Source organism: Lagenorhynchus albirostris, chromosome 4 (assembly GCF_949774975.1).
Source record: "Lagenorhynchus albirostris chromosome 4, mLagAlb1.1, whole genome shotgun sequence".
In the NCBI taxonomy this organism is placed as follows: Eukaryota; Metazoa; Chordata; class Mammalia; order Artiodactyla; family Delphinidae; genus Lagenorhynchus; species Lagenorhynchus albirostris.
In genome coordinates this window covers 106,346,382-106,366,165 of record NC_083098.1, presented here as the reverse complement: position 1 = coordinate 106,366,165, position 19,784 = coordinate 106,346,382, and the positions used below count along the sequence as shown (strand labels likewise).

Genomic DNA, 19,784 nt, shown 5'->3' with positions numbered 1-19,784 from the left:
AGTGAGGACTTCCCAAGGGGAGTGACATCAAACTGAGGTCCAAAGAATGAGCCAGAGTCAGAATGGTGGAGGGTGAGGGTGAGAAGTCTCCTTGGGCAGTAGGACTCTGGTGTGAGAAGTCCCTCAGACAAGGGTGAATGGGAGTTTGGGGGGAACCAAGAATTGGGGGAATTCCATCCCTCCTTTAGGGGCCACGTCAGCACTGCAGGTTGGAGTTTAGTCAAGCAGGATTTTTTCCAGAAGCCGCTAGGGACAGAAGAACTCAGGGTGAGTGTTGGCTCTGTGCAGTCCGGCTCAGCCCAGGAAGCCAAGGACCAATGCAAAATTCAAAAGAGCTGGAGCTGAAAACAAAGTCAGGAGGGCCAGAGGGCAGCCAAGTAGACACTGGAAGAAAGCAGTGAGAGAGAGGGATCACAGGTAAAGAAGAAGTAATAGGGTTGAAGACAAATGACCAAAGAAGGCCGAAATGCCAGCAGCCTGTGTGGATGGGCCTGATCACAGGGTATGCAGGTAGACCAGCCTGGCTTGATGGCCAAGGGCCTGGATGGATGCCAGGCACCCTCATGCACTAACTAGGCTAAGAAATGAGTAGTCCAGTCAAGGTGAATTCGGGAAGATCTCTATAGACTCACACCTGTGCTCAAACGTTGCCCTCTCTTGCCCTGGTTGGGGTGAGGGGTGTTCATGGGGAATTTTCAGCATCATCACTCCAGTGTGTCTAGGAGGAAAGTGTAAGGAGAAACAGCTTTCAACAGCCTCTACTCTAAAGCCAGAAAGTCTACGATCACCACTGCACCTCCATCTCATGCACTTGTAAGTGCAGGTAATAATGGAGCTATTAGGTTATTTTTTAGGAGGGCTGGATATAGGCAAAGCATTTAGTGCTTAAAACAGAGTGAGTATTCTGTTATTAATTTGGTTTTGCCTTACCTATTCATTTAAGAGAATTTACCTAAGCCTATATTCTAGGCTCCACGTTGGCTGCTCAGAACAAGAAGAGTAAGGCATGGTCCCTGCCCGCAAAGAGCTTACAGTTTAATGAGTAAACCAGGCAAGTGAGGGAAGAGTTCTAGTGGTTCTGGCAGAGAGAAGCCAATGATGCTGGGGGAGGCCCGATGAAAGGAAAATAGATTGGGAACGAAATATAGATGGTAAATGCAGACTGATCTGTCCTGATCACTCACACTTCTAACAATGGCCCAGGGAGGGAAGAGGAACAAATACCAACAAAAGCAAGAACTGTGAAGATAAAGTAGTGACAATGCCGTGAGAAGGTGCAGGATCTCCATATCACCAACCCCCAGGCCGCCTATTAGAGAAGACACTGTTCTCCATTATTAAAAAGATGCTGATGTACTGTACTTTTGTGGCTCAGAATAAATATGTATTTCAGAGTTTCCAACAAGTTGTGACCAAGTCTCCTTTTCTTCCTGATATTTAGGCTTCTGGGTTTATATTGTTCCCCATCAATTTATAATGCAATAAAAATAAATATGGAAGGCAATGGATTTGTCTTATGGAAAAAAGAAGACATCAGCGAGTTTCAAATACATTCAAAGTTTTATTTCTATTTGAGTTTCATGTTTTGAAAATATAATTATTTATATAATTATTTATATATTTGAAAATATATTTAATATATTATATATATTATATAATATATATACTTAATAGTATATAATATATATACTTAATATATTTGAAAATAAATATATTAAGGGTTAGGACAACTATCATTCTTAGTGGCTTCATCATCCAAACATTTAAAACAAGAAAAAGATATCTTTGCCTACAAAGTAAAGTGAGAATGAAAGCAGTTACCAGAATAATTCAAGGCTCCCTAATATCATTTTTGTTCATTTTTTGCCAGTTTTTGGTAACTCTGACAATTTGATCCAAATCACATCTTGACAGATGGATCCACTTTCCATCTGCTCCCAAAAAGACTTTTGAGTGCAAAGTATATGTGTTTCTTCTGACTGGAATATACCAGAATACTGTTAGGTCAAACTATTCGTTTTTAATCTGATTTTAAAACCATACATGCTTTTGGTAGAAAAATGTGAAAGTATAGGAAAACATAAAGAAGAAAAACATACCCCAGAATTACAATTCCTTGTGGTAATCACGGCTTGCCACATTTTGCCACTCCACACATTGGAGTGTTTCCAGTGTCTTGCTTTGATGCAAATTTTGTTGTTTGTCTATTTGTTTGCTTTAAATCATTAAGACCTTGAAGTCTTAAAAATACTGACTGTCCTGCAGCCATGACACAGGCTAGACTGGAAAAAGCAGCAGGACCAGCCCAAGGAGCAGTCACATGGGAGGAGACACAATAGTTTAAAAAAACAAAGCAAAACACTCAGGTCTACAGTTCCTGAGAGCCAGGTAATGTCAGATCCTCTGCGAGTACCTCCAGGTGCTCCCCGCCCTTGTCCAGGCTAACAAGTAAGACAGGTGTCACAGCTACTGTATGGACATGCCAGGCAGCGCCCCCTCCCTCAGCAGCCCCCACCGTACACTGAAAATGACAAGGGTCCTACTTCTAAAACCTGGCCCAGGCTCTCTGTTAATTGACCAAGACAGGACTTGGCAACTGTTTTCTCTAAAGGACCAGAGAGTAAATATTTAAGACTTTGTAGGCCACTTGCAACCCTTGTCACATACTCTTCTTTTTCTTTTATTTGTTTTTTAAAGACCATTTTAAAATGAAAAGAAAAGTTTTAGCTGGGACTGTATAAAAACAAGCCACAGGCCAAAGTGTGTAGACCCCTGGACAGGGATTTCTTTCCTTTCTTATTAAAATATAAAATAAAATAAAATAAAATAAATAAAATAAAAAATAGAATAAAATAAAATAAACAGAGATCCTGAGATTTGTTCCATAATTGCTAAGAAATCTGACATGGAGCCTTGTCCAATTTTTTAATCGAAGTATAGTTGATTTACAATGTTGTGTTAGTTTCTGGTGTACAGCAAAGTGATTCATATATATATATATATATATATATATATATATACACATATTCCTTGTCCAATCTTAATTGATATCCTGAGAGATAGCACAGGCAGTTAAACATTCTGTGATACACCTCCAGTTCCTCTACAGGAACAAGAGAGAGTGCCCAAGAGTTCTGAGACCACAGGTATCAAATGTTCTGTATATCTTTGGGAACTCACAACCATTATAAGGTTTAAGAGGATGCCTTTCCCAGAACCAGAAAAGGCTAATTATTGCCATTAACAAATGGTTTGTAATGCTTATGAACTGTAAGAAAAAAATTTTGAAAAGATATGTAGTTTCATCTATTGTCGTCTTTACCAAAAACACAAACCATGATCCTGCACACACTCCCTTGATTTGGAAAACTTTTGAATTGAGAATTTTACTCACATATTTAACGAGGATGAAAGACTGAATATACAAATGGGCAATGGCCAGACCATACACAAAGACATAACTCTGACCCAAAATCTGAAGCAACCAGCCCAGGAAACCAAACACTTATCTATAGTAATCAGACCAAGAAGCCAGCCTGCTATAGGTCAGACTTGCTGTATCTAGTAACAACCCAGGAAGCCAAAAAATAACCCCTATGACAATCAACCCAAAATGGCCAGGATTTGATTAATAACTGATAGTGTCCCTAATTTTTCTCCTTGCTTCCAACTTAGGACCAACCAGAAAAGGCCAAATTATTGCACCCCCGCCAATTACATAGGATGCCCCGCTTCTAATTATCCTACCTACAGTTTCCCCATGTCAATGGCTTCCAAAGAGGACTTACATGTAGCTTTTCCTATTTTCCTCTATAAAGTTCTCCTACTCTTCTGCTTGAATTTGACTCTCTGCCAAAATGCAAGTGATGGTGGTCAACTCCCTTATTCTAACAAGCTCTGAATAAATAGCCTTTGCTTTTCTCATTTGGTTAGCTTTCACTTATCTCCACAAGGGTATACCCCCTTCCTCTATTTTGCATATTTATATCATAAAACTTCACCAACTTTAATGCCCTAATTCATGATTACAAAGAATTTAAAGGTAATGAATAATGTAGGGGCTCTTTTATTTGAAATCCTAAAATTATAAACTAGGAAAGTAAACTACAGAGGTTTTCGATCCAATGTTCCGTCCATGACATTACACTGCCTGCCTGAAGGTGGGGCCATTTCACCTGAGTCTGGGCTAAAGTGCTCTCTCTGTGAAGTAGAACACAGAACCCAATGAATTGGTTGAGCAACATTTGTTTTGCTAAGCACCTACTATGTGCCCAGTGATATGGTGGATATAAAGGGACATACAAAAAACCTTGAAGATTCAGTGAAAAAGTTCATTCACAAAAATTTAGGAAATTATATAAGATGCACCAAAAAGGAGCAAATTACATAAGATGTCATTTCCATTTCTTTGTGTTCCAAAGAATAACTGCTAAGTGAAAAAAGAAATTTCTATCTCAAAAGCATTCAGAAATTAAAATTCCAACAAGCTATTTTGTGGATATCAACAAACTGTTTCTAAAGTATATATGGAAAGGGAAAAGACTCAGTAGTCAACACAATATTGGAAGAGAAGAACCAAGTTGGAGGACTGAGACTACCCAACTCTAAGATTTACCATAAAGCTACAGTAATCAGACAGCATGATATTGGTGAAAAAATAGACAAACAGATCAATGGGACAGAATAGAGAGCCCTGAATTAGACCCCTATAAATACAGTCAACTGATCTCTGACAAAAGAGCAAATTCAAAACATTGGAACAAAGATAGTCTTTTCAACAAATGGTGCTAGAACAATTGGACACCCACATGTAAAAAATGAATCTAAAATGAATGAACCTAAATGTAAAACACAAAACTATAAAACTCCTAGAAGAGAACATAGGAGAAAACCTAGATGGCATTGGGCACGGTGATAACATTTTAGATACCGCAACAAAGGAACAATCCATGAAAGAAATAATTTATTAGCTGGATCTCGTTATAACCAAAAGGTTCTGTTCTAAAAAAGACAATGGCAAAAGAATAAGACAAGCCACAGACTGGAAGAAAAATACTTGCAAAAAAGTACAAGGATCAAAAATGCTCAAAACTCAACAATAAGAAAACAAATAACCAGATTGAAAATGGGCCAAAGACCTTAACAGACACTTCACCAAAAAAGATATACAGATGGCAAATAAGCACATGAAAAGATACTTCACATCAGATGTCATCAGGGAAATGCAAAGTAAAACAACATGATATCACTACATACCTGTTAGAATGGCCAAAATCCAGAACGCTGACAAACCAAATGCTGGTGAGGATGTGGAGTGGCAGGAACTCTTATTCATTGCTGGTGGGAATGCAAAATGGTACAGCTTACTTTGTAAGACAGCTTAGCAGTTCTTACAAAACTAAACATACTCTTACCATACAATCCTGCAATGACACTCCTTATTATTTACCCAAAGGAGCTGAAAATGTGTCCACACAAAAACTTACACACAGATTTTATAGTAGCTTTATTCATAACTGCCAAAATGTGAAAACAACCAAGATTCCATCAGTGAGTGAATAGACAAGTTAACTGTGGTACCTCCAGACAATGGAATGTTATTCTGCACCAAAGAGAAGTGAACTAATAAACCATGAGGAGGCATGGAGGAAATTTAAATGTATATTACTAAGGGAAAGAAGCCAATTCAAAAAGGCTACATATTGTATGATTCCAACTATATGACATTCTGGAAAAAGCAAAAAACTATGGAGAGAGGGGAAAAAAATCATTGGTTTCCAGGGGTTGCAGGGACGTGGAGGATAAAGATGAATAAGCAGAGGATTTTTAGGGTAATAAAAATATTCTTGTATGATACAATAATGGTGGATACATGCCATTATACATTTGTCTAAACCCATGGAATGTATAACATTAGAGTGAACCCAAAGGGAAATTATGGACTTTGAATGAGTATGATGTGTCAGTGTAGGTTCATCAATTGTAAAAAACGTACCACTTCGGTGGGGGATGTTGATAATGGGGGAGGCTATCAACGTGTAGGAGCAGGGGGTATGTGAGAAATTTCTGTATCTTCCTCACAATTTTGCTGTGAACCTAAAACTGCTCCCTAAAAAGTCTCAAGGTTTTTTTTGATTAAAGTTTTTTTTAAAGCATTAAGAAAATGCTGTGTGAAATCAAATTTAACAAGTTTTTTATTACAATACTCTTATAGCATTTAATTTACAAAGAGGAAGAAAGTATAAGTGTATTTCCAAAACATAATTGATCCTAGAAATTGTTTTGAACAGAGCGCTTTGGCTCCAAGGCCCAGGGAATACATCCTGGGAAATGTTATTGTAGGAGATTGTCTAAGGTGTTTGTGACATCTTGAAGACTGAAGACTCATTGAAAGGGAAGTCACTTATGCAAAAGAAGATGCCAATCATTTCATTACTAATATCTGAGAGTTTGTTAGGGACTTACCATGTTCCAGGCATTGGACTAAGTTATTTACATATATTATTTCATTTAAATTTTACAATATCCCTATGAGTTGGGTACTATATTCTCACCAATGAGAAAAGAAGGGAACTGAGAGGTTAAGTAACTTGCCCAAGTGTTGCCTTTCCCCAGGAGGAGCTCACTAATGACACGAACATCACTGTACTAGTCTCAAGAGGTATTGCTCCCCTTTCATGTCGTGACCCAAGGAAGGACAGAGGGCCCTTTCACCTCTGTGTGTACACTGTGAGGCAGGATTCAAATGTTCCTCCTAAAAGACTTTACCAAAGGAAAGTCAACATCAGTGAAATACAGATTCCAAATACCCTGGCTTATTTATACAGCTGAGAGTATGGTTTTAGGGTGGGAATCACAGGATTCAAATCTCAGTACATTCACTTACTAGACGTGTAACCTTGAGAAAGTCACTTAATTCCTCTAAACCTCAACTTTCTTGTCCGTAAAATCAACAGTAGCACCTACTGATCTTTCAGAGTTTACTATGAAAGTTGATGAGATCACTCACTGACCAGAATGCCTGGATGTAGTAAGTGTTAAATCAGCATGAGCTAGGACTTCCCTGGTTGCGCAGTGGTTAAGAATCTGCCTGCCAATGAAGATTCAATCCCTGGTCCACGAAGATCCCACATGCTGCAGAGCAACTAAGCCCATGTGCCATAACTACTGAAGCCCACGCACCTAGGGCCCGTGCTCTGCAACAAGAGAAGCCACCACAATGAGAAGCATGTGCACCGCAACAAAGAGTAGCCCCCACTTGCCACAACTAGAGAAGCTTGTGCACAGAAACAAAGACTGAGCACAGCCAAAAATAAATAAATTAAAATAATTAAATTTATTTTTTAAAAAATCAGCATGAGCCATCATCACTATTAGCAGTCATCTGCCCCCCCAAGTGACAGAGCCTGTTTTTAACCCTCACTACTTGAAAATGACCCTATAGGTACCTGGATGCTTCAAGCACAGGTCAAGAAGAGAAGACAAGAGCAAACTCATTGTCCATGTAAGCCACACACCCCGTTTTTAGTCCCTGACTAAGGATCCACTCAGCCCAGGTTGTTGACATTGGGAATGTCAAAATGTTCCCTACCACCAGGGTGTGTTTAATCTTGACCATGCAGCCCACATGTGTCAAAATGCTTTCATACTGGACACACAGAGAAGAAATACACACATCGGTAAAAGGTCGAGAGATGGTTGGCTTCCTCTTTAAATAAAAATCAGTTTTATTCATTAAGGTAGGTCCTTAGTTAGAGCTATCAGTTAGTACAGATGACATGGTACTCTACATAGAAAATCCTAAAGACACCACCAGAAAACTACTAGAGCTCATTAATGAATTCAGTAAAGTTGCAGGATATAAAATTAATATACTGCAATCTGTTGCATTTCTATACACTAAAAACAAAGTATCAGAAAGAGAAATTAAGGAAACAATCCCATTTACCATCACATCAAAAAGAAAAAAACATCTAGGAATAAACCTACCTAAGGATGTAAAAGACCTGTATTTGGAAAAAGCAAAAGACACTAATGAAAGAAATTGAAGATGACACAAACAGACAGAAAAATATATTCTGTTCTTGGGTTGGAAGAATCAATATTGTTAAAATGACCATACTATCCAAGGCAATCTACAGATTCAAAGCAATCCCTATCAAAATATCAATGGCATTTTTCACAAAACTAGAGCAAATAATTTTAAAATTTGTATGGAAACACAAAAGACCCTGAATAGCCAAAACAATCTTTCAAAAGAAGACCAGAGCTGGAGGAATCATGGTCCCTGACTACAGACTATACTACAAAGCTACTGTGATCAAAATTGTATGGTACTGGCACAAAAACAGACACATAGATCAATGGAATAGGAAAGTGAGTCCAGAAATAAACCTGCACACTTATGGTCAATTAATCTATGAAGAAGGAGGCAAGAATATACAATGGAGAAAAGACAGTCTCTTCAATAAGTGGTGGTAGGAAAAGTGGACAGTTACATGTCAAAGAATGAAATTAGAATATTCTCTAATACCATAAGCAAAAATAAACTCAAAATGTATTAAAGACCTAAATGTAACATCAGATACTATAAAACTCCTAGGGGACAACATAGGGTGAACACTCTTTGATATAAATTGCTGCAATATTTTTTTGCATCCATCTCCTAAACTAAAGGAAATAAAAGCAAAGATAAAAAACTTGAAGCGAATTCAACTTAAAAGTTTTTGCACAGCAAAGGAAACCTTTGACAAAATGAAAAGACAACCTACTGAATGGTAGAAAATATGTGCAAATGAGGGATTTATAATAACCAATAAGGGATTACTATCCAACAAATATCAACAGCTCTTACAACTCAACATCAAAAAAATAAAAAAACCTGATTAAAAAATTGGCAGAAGAACTGAATAGACATTTTTCCAAAGAGGAACTGCAGATGGCCAACAGGCATATGGAAAGATGCTCAACATCCGTAATCATCAGGGAAATGTAAATCAAAACTACAATGAGATATCACCTCACACCTGTCAGAATGGCTATCCTCAAAAAGAACACAAACAACAAATGTTGACAAGGATGTGGAGAAAAGGGAACCCTTGTACACTGTTGATGGGAATGTAAATTGGTACAGCCACTGTGGAAAACAGTATGGAGGTTTCTCTAAAACTAAAAATAGAACTATCATATGACCCAGCAATTCCACTCCTGGGTATATATCAGAAAAAGACAAACATACTACTTGAAAAAGATACATGCACCCAAATGCTCATATCAGCATTATTTACAATTGCCAAGATATGGAAGCAACCTAAGTGTTCATCAACAGATGAATGGATAAAGAAGATGTGATGTATATATACATACATACATATATTTGTGTGTGTGTGTGTATGTGTGTGTGTGTGTATACACACACACGCAATGGAATACTACTCAGCTGTAAAAAAAGAATGAAATTTTGCCATCTGCAGCAACATGGATGGACTTGGAGGGTATTATGCTAAGTGAAATAAGTCAGACAGAGAAAGACATACACTATATGATATCAGTCATATGTGGAATCTAAAAAAGTACAACAAACTAATGAATATAACAAAAAAGAAGCAGACTCACAGATATAGAGAACCAACTAGTGGTTACCAGTAAGTGGGGGGAAGTGCAAGATGAGGCAGGGGACTGGGAAGTACAAAGTACTGAGTGTAAGATAGGCTCAAGGATATATTGTACAACACAGGGAATATAGCCATTATTTGGGAATAACTATAAATGGAGTGTAACCTTTAAAAAATTTAAAAACCCAAATGATAATAAATAAATAAATAATTTTACCTGTACCATAGAAATAAGGTACTGCAATTTTTCCCTGTAATGCTAAGAGTTTAATCTGCTACCTGGTAGCTGTAAGAGGGCAAATGAAAAAATTCCTCTGGGGGGTATTTGCATGTTACAATTGTCTTTCTGGCATGCTCCAGGCATGAAAGCTCTGTTTCTGCTTCTTTTGTTTTACAACTGAAAGGAAAGTAGACCAAGAAGGATGTTTCACCAAAGTTATATCCAAAGAGTAAATCCACTGGCCACTTTTGAGATGTGTAACAGATGTCAAAAAAGACCCTAAACATTTCAAGCTATTATTGAGGGCCTGTAATTCTAGCTCAGTTAGTTCTCTTGAGAGACAATTTTTTTAAGATAGTAAGAATTTATTTTATAAAGCTACAATTTCTCTGAAAACTTATTATGCATACAGCGTAATTTATAATCAACACTGAGAGACTTTCAAAGTAGGTTAACATCTCATTTTATGGAACTGAGTTTGGTTCTGTGATGGCAGTGTGTTTATGGAAGACCAAAACACTAATAAAATAACTTTTAACTTATTAGTGATGGCTAACATTTCTTTGTATATACTATTTGTTAGTCAAGATTTTTCATTTATGCAATTAATATTTATTTAAGAGCAATTATGTGCTAGACAACAAAACAGAACAAATGTTCAGCTCTCATGGAGCTCACCTTCCAGTTAGGAAGACAGACAGTAAGTAAATTATAAGATGGTAAAGGTTAGAAAAGAATAAGTATGGGAGGGGAATAATCAGTACTGGGTGCAGGGGGGAAGGGAGGTGCAATTTCAAATAGTGGTCAGAAAAGTCCTCACTGAGAAGGTGACATTTCGGAAAGATTTGATAGAGAAGATAAGGATGCCATTATTATTCTTATAGCCATTATCACATTTAATCCATTCTATGACTAGGTATTATGATTATCCCCATTTTGTACAAGAGGAAGGTAAAACAGCGAGGTTAAATATCTGACTCAGATCTTGAAGCAGTGGACAAAGCCAACATTTGAACCATGGCAAATTTGAGTTATTTTAAGGCCAGACTCTTACTTCCACTATGCGACAATGCTTCCTAGAAATCAGAGAGCTGGCCCCCTTGTGTTTCAGCTACTGTTTCTCAGGTCCAAACAGACCCTTCTATATTCCTTTTTAGGGATGCGAGGGTTGGGATTCTGCAAAACACAATTCTCCTTTGCCAGATGACTGTGCTTATAGATGCTACCAAACACAGGAACTAGAAAGAAGCTAGAAGCCCCAGAAGGAAGGAACCTGGCTCTTCACCCCAACAGCAGCATTTCACCAAATCAGCAACAGCCATAGTTGCAGTCTCCACCCCTGTCTCATGGTTCCAGAACCAGTGGTGTGCAGAAAATTTTCTCCGGAAAAATCAGTAGCATTTGCCTATTTCTGTTGTATAAATACTCCATCATGGGTGACCTCAAGCTACAAAAGTCTCAACAATTGGCTCAAAAAATTCCTGGAAATTTAACAGTTGGTTCTCCTAAGGCCCTGTTACCCAACTCCAGCCCTTCCCTGGCAGAACCAGACTTTCTGTAACCTCTCAGATGTCCCAGAAGGACCCAGGCAAAGCCTTTCTTCAGTGTCTGAGTCCTAGCTCCTCAGGAATATTTTTAACCTTCTAATTTCTAATTACAGTGGCCTTCCATATCCATGTGTTCCACATCAGAGGATTCAATCAACTGCAGATGGAAAACATTCAGGAAAAAAAAAAAAAAAATCCAGAAAGTTCCAAGAAGCAAAACTCAAATTTGCCACACGAGCAACTATTTACATAGGATTTACATTGTATTTACAATTATTTACATAGCATTTACATCATACTAGGTATTATAAGTAATCTGGAGATGACTTAAAGTATACAGGAGAATATGTGTAGGTTATGTGCAAATACTATACCATTTTATATTAGGGACTTGAGCATCCAGGATCTTGATATCTTATGGGGCCCTGGAACCATTCCCCATGGATACCCTGTGCTCCCCAGCACTTAGGGTGGTTGCTGCTTCCTGCACTTACCATCTCTGTTACCTCAGTGTTTCCATTTTGCTTTCTTAGCCCTCCAATACCTGCTTTAACAACTCCTCCACAGTGGATGCTTGTTGTTAAAATAATTAATGTGATTTCTGTTTTCCTGTCTGGAACCTGGCAAATATTCAGCCTATTTCACCCTTTCAGGATTTTTTTACAAATTTCCCCAATCAGATTATTCCCTTATGCCTTGCTGCCTTTAAATTCGCTGGTGCTTCTGCCTTAAATCCCATCCCCTAGCTCCTCAATCCCATCAATTCCTTCTCAGAACTCAAATAGCAGTAAATCTGCTGTGCTATTAATTTTCTTCTCTGCACTGTAAGCATCTTGAAAACAGGGACTGTCTTCTTATCTTTGCTGTGTCCCTGGATTCCCAAAGTTCTGAGCACAATTCTTACAATATCATTGTATTAGACAAACAGAACCAATAGGTTGTAGGAGATAGTGCATTATAAGGAACTGGCTTATACAATTATGGAGGCTGCCAAGTCCCAGGATCTGCAAAGTGAGTTGGCAAGTTGGAGACCCAGGAGGGTCAATGGCTCCAATCCAAAGGCTCTCAGGCTCAAGACCCAGGAAGAGACAATGTTTCAGGTCAAGTCCAAAGGCAGGGAAAATTTCTTTTATTTGGAAGAGGGTCAGCCTTTTTGTTCTATTCAGGCCTTCAACCCCTTAGACACGGCCCAACCATATTAGGGAGGGCAATCTGCTTTACTCAGGCTACTAATTTAAATGTTATTCTCACCTCAAAACATGCTCACATAAACATTGAGATTAATTTTTAATCAAACATCTGGGTACCCCATGGCCCAGTCAAGTTGACACATAAAATTAGACATCTCAATTGTAAAAGTTCACTGTACAGTGGTTAAAAGTTTAGGTATGCTATAGAATGGTATGGTATGACCAGAGTAATCTGGATTCAAACCTGAGTCCATGTCTTTCTAGCTTGTGTGACTTGTTTCCTCATTTGTAAGGTGGGAATGGTCATGCCTGCCCCTCAGGGCTATCATGAGAATTAAAATTGCTCATGGTAAGTGCCTAACTCATTTTCTAAAGCAGAGCAAATGTTTGTGCCCTCATCGTGTGGGAGAGAACTGTGAAAGATAACCCCATATCCTGGCTCATCACACATCGCCTTCTCTAAGCTCCTAGTTAGATGTGCACTTATTCTTGACCAGACTAATAAGGCAGATTTCTGGGACCCTGGGCCGAAGGAAGTTTTACAGATTGATCTTTATTCTTTGGAGACCAGGAAATATTGCAGTCCGAAGAAAGGAAAGATTCCAACCAGATGGGTGGTGTGGGGGAAGGAACCTTGTTCTCCACTTAGAATGAAGTCATTCAAGGTCTTAGGAAACCATAGGCCTGAGAAATGGTACACAGGCTTAAGTTTCTGATCAAAATAAGATAAAAGTTCTGCTAGGATCTCACCAACAGCCCAAAGGCTCTCAGTCTTGCTTTTGACCTAGTAAATGTCCTCAGGTGTCACAGAAATAAGATGCATAGCTCTCTCTTTGCTGTTCTTTTGACAGTGAGGGAAGTGGGTGGGTTCCTGGCCCCTGGCTCTCTTCACCTCCAGTGGGTCCAGGATAAGTTCATTTCCTCCTGCCTGTGCTCCTTCTCTCGGGAATTTCTGGTCATTCACTTTGGGAGCAGACCCAGGTCCGATCATGTCTCTCAGCAGCTCAGCTGTCTGGCCTTGTTGGGTAAATTGTTTTGTTTTATTTTCTAGATCCTCAGTTCTTTCTTTTGTAAAATAAGATAAATAATACATACTTCCCTAAGCTTTATTAACAACTGAAATGTATTGAATTCCTACCCCAGAAAGGTCATAACTTTTGAACAAGGTGCCCCACATTTTCAATCAGTATTAGGCCCTGCAAATACCAATCCTGGTTCTAAGAAACAGGAATTACCATTACCCTTATCCTCCGTTTACAGATGAGTAAATCATGGCACAGAAAGTTTCAGTTACTTGTCCAAGGTCACACAGCTAACAAGTAGCAGAATAAGGACCCCTTAGACCCATGTTTTTAACTACTTCTGAATAGTGCCTAAGTAAGAGAACTCTATAAAAAGCCTTTAGTTAGTACTTTATAATTATGAATAATTTGCTATGATTAGACTGAGGGACCTGCTACAATAAAGTCACTGCCCTGTAAGTTGGATTGAAGCAGACTTTCTTTAAAGAGAAATAGTGGTGGAATTGGGGCGGTTGGGAGAGGAAATACTTGATATGAATCAGAAAGTGATTTGACCACAGAATAATCACTGGGAAAGACACAAGAAATCAGAAAGTGACCTGACCACAGAATAATCAAGATATCTCCCTATTTTGGGGCAAAGGGGTAGGGGTCGGGGTATGCCAGTGAACTGTGAGAAGTTTCCTTCCAGAAAGGAACAGGACTAGACAGGTGGGACGAAAGAGGTGGCCAGGACACAGAAGGGGCCTGGGCTGCTGCACCTGCTGTTTGGGACTTAGAAAGCAAGTCTCCACGGGCAGGATAAGGAATGGATCAAGGCTTGCGTACCTGGAACCCAGACTTGGTTTAACCTTATTTTTTTTTCTTTTTTAATTTATCTTTGCTTTGCCTCTGTATTTGGTATGTTCTGTTTGTTTTCATTCTAGTAAGTTCAACTATGTTTAAAAGCATTAGGAGAATGGGCTTGTGACCACACACGGGCCAGAGTTTAAGGGAGAAAATAATATATGCGTACTGAGTCTGCCATGCCTGGTGGTGGTGACTGAATAACAAAGTAATGGTCAGGAGGAAGGGGAAGTTCATTTAGGTTAGCCGGGTGTCCCCTGGATGGGTCTTCCACTTCTTTAATATGCACTCAGTGAATCACCAAGACATCTCGCAAAAAGGCATGCAGACTCTGATTCAGGAGGTCTCGGTGGGGCCTGAGACCCCACATTGTTACCAAGTTCCCAGATGGTGCAGGTGCTGCTGGTCTGCAGACCATATCTAGAGCTGCAAAGTCCTGGAAAAGGGCCAGCCCTTAAGCTCTGAGCCACTAGTCAGATATGTTTTATTGTGAAAATGTAAAGAAGAGAAAAATGACAGCATGCTATTTCTGGGGAAGAATGCATCACTTCAAACAAAACCTGAAAGCTCTTGGGGTGATCACTGCAAAGAGAATGATTAGGAAGAAAGAGAAGCTGAACATTTTCACTGACAAGTTTAATTTCTTTTTCATAAAGTTTAGTATGATTTTAGGAATGATCAGGAACCCCAGATGTGTCTAGTACCCCTCTTGCCTTTGCAGGGCACCTGAAATTCCCACCGTGAGGAAAAACTACCATGTTTTATCCAGGCAGCATTTACTCAAGAATGTCCCACTCAAAACAGTTGTGCTAAGGTTGTTAATTGATGCTATACAAAAAATGAGTGTTCTGTGATCAAATTAATTAAGGAAACACTGACTCAACAATAAAGTTGAACACATTACTTTATTGTGGGACTCTTCAGAGTGTGTCCATTGTGATTAAGTAAGATAGGAATGCGACATACAGCATTTCCTAATCTTGTTTGACTATATAAACCTCTTTTTCTCTCTGGATCCCTCCTTCTCTTTCTTTATTAGCAGTTAAATAAATGCACCAGTTACATCAAAGAAATGCTGGGGGTGGGGAGGTTCCTAATTTGTTTCAGCAGAGATTTGTTTTTTAAGTAGTCAATACAGGTGGCAGTGCAGTGAAGTGAGCCCTTATATACTAGTGATGTGGATTTAAATTGGTATAAGCCTCTTGCACAGTGCTTTGGAAGAATGAAGGAAGAACAATAAAAATATTTATAAATTTTTAAACAATACATTCACTTCTGTGATTCTATATTAGGATTTTTAAAATAACCCCAAATAGAAAGGTTTGTTCCTCACAAAACTGTTTTTGTGCTGCAGCAAACAAAGCAGAAAATCCTAAATGACTTAAAATATGGGAATGTTTAAGTTGTCTGTGATGGTGTCACTTAGTGTAATACTATGAAGTCATTATATATGTCTCTGAATTAATACAGAGTGTGCTTATGTTATTCTGGGAGAGCAACTGCAAACCAAACTCTAGATACAATTCTTCACCCTACCTTCTATCCCTGACCATTGCAGATGACTAGCCCCTTCCCATGGAGCCATGGAGGCTACCTGACCAGTCCTCAAATCCAGGTTGGCCTTGTGACTTGCACTGGCAACAACCACGGTGGCAATAATAATTGGCCTGGTCTGCACCTAAGCCTCTCCTGTTTCTGCTCTCTCTCTCTTGGAATTTTGCCACCATCACAAATACAACTCCAGGGTGACCTCCTGGAGGATGAGAGACCAAGTGTAGGAGAGCTGTGAACCACCAAACAAGTGAGATTGCCCAGCCAGGATCACTTGATGACAGACCCATGAGCAAGCCCAGGTGGGACTAGAAATTGAAGAACCTACCAGCAAACCTTTGGACTCATTAGCAATCCAAATGGTTCTTATTGTAACCCACTGAGTTTTGGGGTGAAAATAGATAACTGCTAGAGCTGTAATGTAATAGGAAAAGAAAAAAGAAAAACCCACAGGATGTAAAATTGTATCAACTAATAGGAAATAATTATAAAATAAGTACCTAGAAAAAGAAAATTGGTATATATGAAAATGTAATAAATTGTTGTTTTAAGGCAGCAAGTCTGTTGAAATACTGATGTATTTTCTTTATCTTTCTACCCTTCTACATTTCCAAATTTCCCCTGATGAGTGTGCATTGCTGTCATAATGTTTGCATATTATAAAAATGGTTCACTTAAAATAATAACTCAGGAATCTTACGTATATTTGGCAACTGCCAGATACTATAGAATCTACACTGGCCTAAGGAAAAGTATAGGTGTTCTGAAAATCATAAAATATTCTAGAACCTGTAGGTGTTGTAGTTTTTATTATGGTACATACTTTCATAATTGCCAAATGCTCTTATATGATGCAACTCTTTTTGCTCTAAAATGAGTGGGGATTTTATATTTTATTTTGACTTGAGGTAAGAATGTGAGTATTAACCCTAAAAAGCCAAAAAAGTAACAACCTGAGAATCTGAGCCAGCTTTCTTATCACTAACACACAATATCAATAATGTCCACATCACCTCCCCGTATCACACAGCTACTTCTCACGCTAAATAAAGCTGAGCTTTCATCTCGAATAGTAGCTTTGGAAACACAGCAAGTATGGAGCAATCTTTGAACTGTTTACAGAGGCAGTAAAATGAGGAACACATCCTCTCAGGATAAAAGCTGTTTTATGGTATATAAAGGAAGTCCCTCTTTGAAAGTACGGCTAAAATTGAGAAGGAGACTTTGTAGTTCTATAGCAACTTTCATCCAAGCATCTGAAAGCATTTTATTGACATATACCTTTAATCTACATAAGCTCCTGAGGGTAAGTAGTAAGTTTTACTATTCCCATTTTACGGGTAGAAAAACCAAGGCAGAAAGATAACAGAAAAAGATATGTGTTAGTTAAATGTCTTCGGTTGCAAGCAACAGAAAACAACTGGCCAATATAAGCAAAAAAAAAAAAAGCATACACACAAACATGTATATAGACATACACATTTATACACAATATGATTATGTGTTTGTGTGTGTGTGTGTGTGTGTGTGTGTGTATGTGATATGGGAAAACACATGGCTATGAAGAAAAGAAGCTGTGCACCTTCAGGGCCCTAGGCTCCAGGAACCAAAGGAAAGCCTCCTCAGAGTACTAGATGAAGCAGCTACAACCATTTCTCATTACTATGTCACTCCATTCAAAAGTCAAATTCTAGAGACAGAATGCCTGACCACTCTGGTTTGGATCTCAGGCCAACCCTATGAGTGTTGCACAACATGGTTGAGGGATAATTCCTAAAAGGAAAATCAAAAGAAAGAAAATGAATGTGGGACAGGCAAAAAAATGACCTATACTTATTATAGGATGGATGAAAAGTAAAGGAAAGCTTTTACAGATTTCTGCCTGCCTGTCACTCTGCCCTTCCTGGAATCATGCAGAAGCTTCTGGAAGCCAGGGAGGGGGCACATCCTTGAACCTATCCCACAGCCTGCCACAGAGTTGTGCTCAATAATGGCTGAAAGAATGCATGAACCATTTGGTATCTGTGCCTTCCTTGACAAAATATTGAGGAATGGCACTCGTCAACCATTTCTCTCCCCCCAAGTTTCCACACACTTCAACACTCCAGGCCATTTTCTCTGTTTCCAGGACCCTTCCCAGTGGTCAGGGATTGTTTTCCTACCCACCACATCCCCCATCTCCCAGAGTTGTTCATTCCCAGGGATGTGTTTAGAGTTAGTTCTAGTGTTATACATCCAGAATCAGTTATATCTTAAATCCGAGGCCTCTTCTGACTCAATTTTCTTGCTTGTCAAATGGCAATAGATAATAATTCTACTTTGTAACATTGTTACAAGGATTAAGAGATATATTTGTAAAGCACTTAGAGTAATCTTGGCATACACTAGGCATTGTCTGTTACCTGCTGTCATTATCATCATCATCATATTACCATTATTCTTGTTATGGACACTGCATAAAACCACTGAGGTTTCACGATTTATTTATGATAAGACCTAGCATTGCATTAATTACTCTATGTTTGTAAAGCTGAAATTTGACTTGCTTAAAACCCTCCGATTTCTGCCCATCATCCTTGGGATCTAGTCCAGGGTTCTCTGGCTCTGGACATGTTTAACATTCTAACCTCATCTTCCACCATTAAGGTCACACATTTCATTTTCCCGTAACATCCAAGTACATATAAATGTCCCCACACCCAGGACAGTTCATACAAATTTCTGTCATTGTCTCCTTGATGTTTGGAATACCCTTTCTCCTTTTTATCATAAATTTAGTTCATTTACCTCCAAGGACCAGTTCAAGTACAATATATCCTAGAAAATCTTCCCTGCCTCCCCAGTCCAGGCTACGTTCCCCTCCCTTCAGTTCTTCCTTCTACCTCAACATACAACAAATTATATTGAAATTCCTGATTATGTGGCCATCTGGTCTACCTCACAGATTGCAAAGGAACATCATGGGGAGGGTCCATGGCTTATCCACCATGATATTCTCAGCCCCAAGCCTATAGCTAAGGCTCCATACATGCTTATTGGACTGAAGTCTTTCTCATTCCAGCTGATTCATTTGCAAGGCTAGTGGTCTATTTTCTTTTTGTTCACAAGGCATCTTCATTATGTAGAAGTATTCCCATAAAGCCCTTACTTATCAAAGAAATTAAATCTTAGCCATATCCACACCAATCCCTCTTTCTCATTGGGATCATATAAGAATTCTAAGGCTTATTAGATCCAGGAAAATGGTGGAGAGAGAGTGGGGTGGTAAGGAGACAACAGCCTCAGTTTTCACTTCCAGTCCCTAGTGTTGCTGTTGCTGTACAGAAGTCCTTGTTCAATTGTCATGGGCCACCAGAAAATGTGTGGTTGTGCTAGCAACCCCCCTCCCTCTGTACCAGCTCAGCCACAGGGAACTCTGTTAGGGCTCCGGAGGCCACTGCACTTAGCACTTAGGCACAGGCCACCATGATGGCTACCATGACCTTTCAGTTGAAGTGGTTCTCTAAACATCCCCACAATCATGCCCTTGACCCAATCATCTCACTGATTGTGCCTCCACTTTCTTCAAACCTTGAAGAGGCCCCATCTCCACTTTAGACTATACTTCAGTGGGTTGCTCACTTACTTTTTTCAGCCTTGAAGCCCAAAAAGGCTTATTGATTGTCTTTATTAAGAGCAAAGGAAATACAGATCTCAGTAACACAGAAAGGGGTACCTTTCCTTCATTTCCAGTGAATCTGCAGTCATACAAAAGAGAGACACAGATAAGTTTCTCAACCATCCTGCTGTGTCAC

At 39.0% G+C, this 19,784-nt stretch overlaps 1 long non-coding RNA gene across 1 annotated transcript in view; it reads right to left on the bottom strand.

Moving 5' to 3' along the window:
• LOC132519948 (uncharacterized) overlaps positions 1–19,784 on the bottom strand; it is a 364,455-nt gene that overhangs the window by 227,752 nt on the left and 116,919 nt on the right. The window contains exon 2 of the long non-coding RNA XR_009540388.1: positions 5,257–5,337. This is a non-coding gene — a long non-coding RNA (uncharacterized LOC132519948). The remainder of the gene's footprint in view (positions 1–5,256; positions 5,338–19,784) is intronic.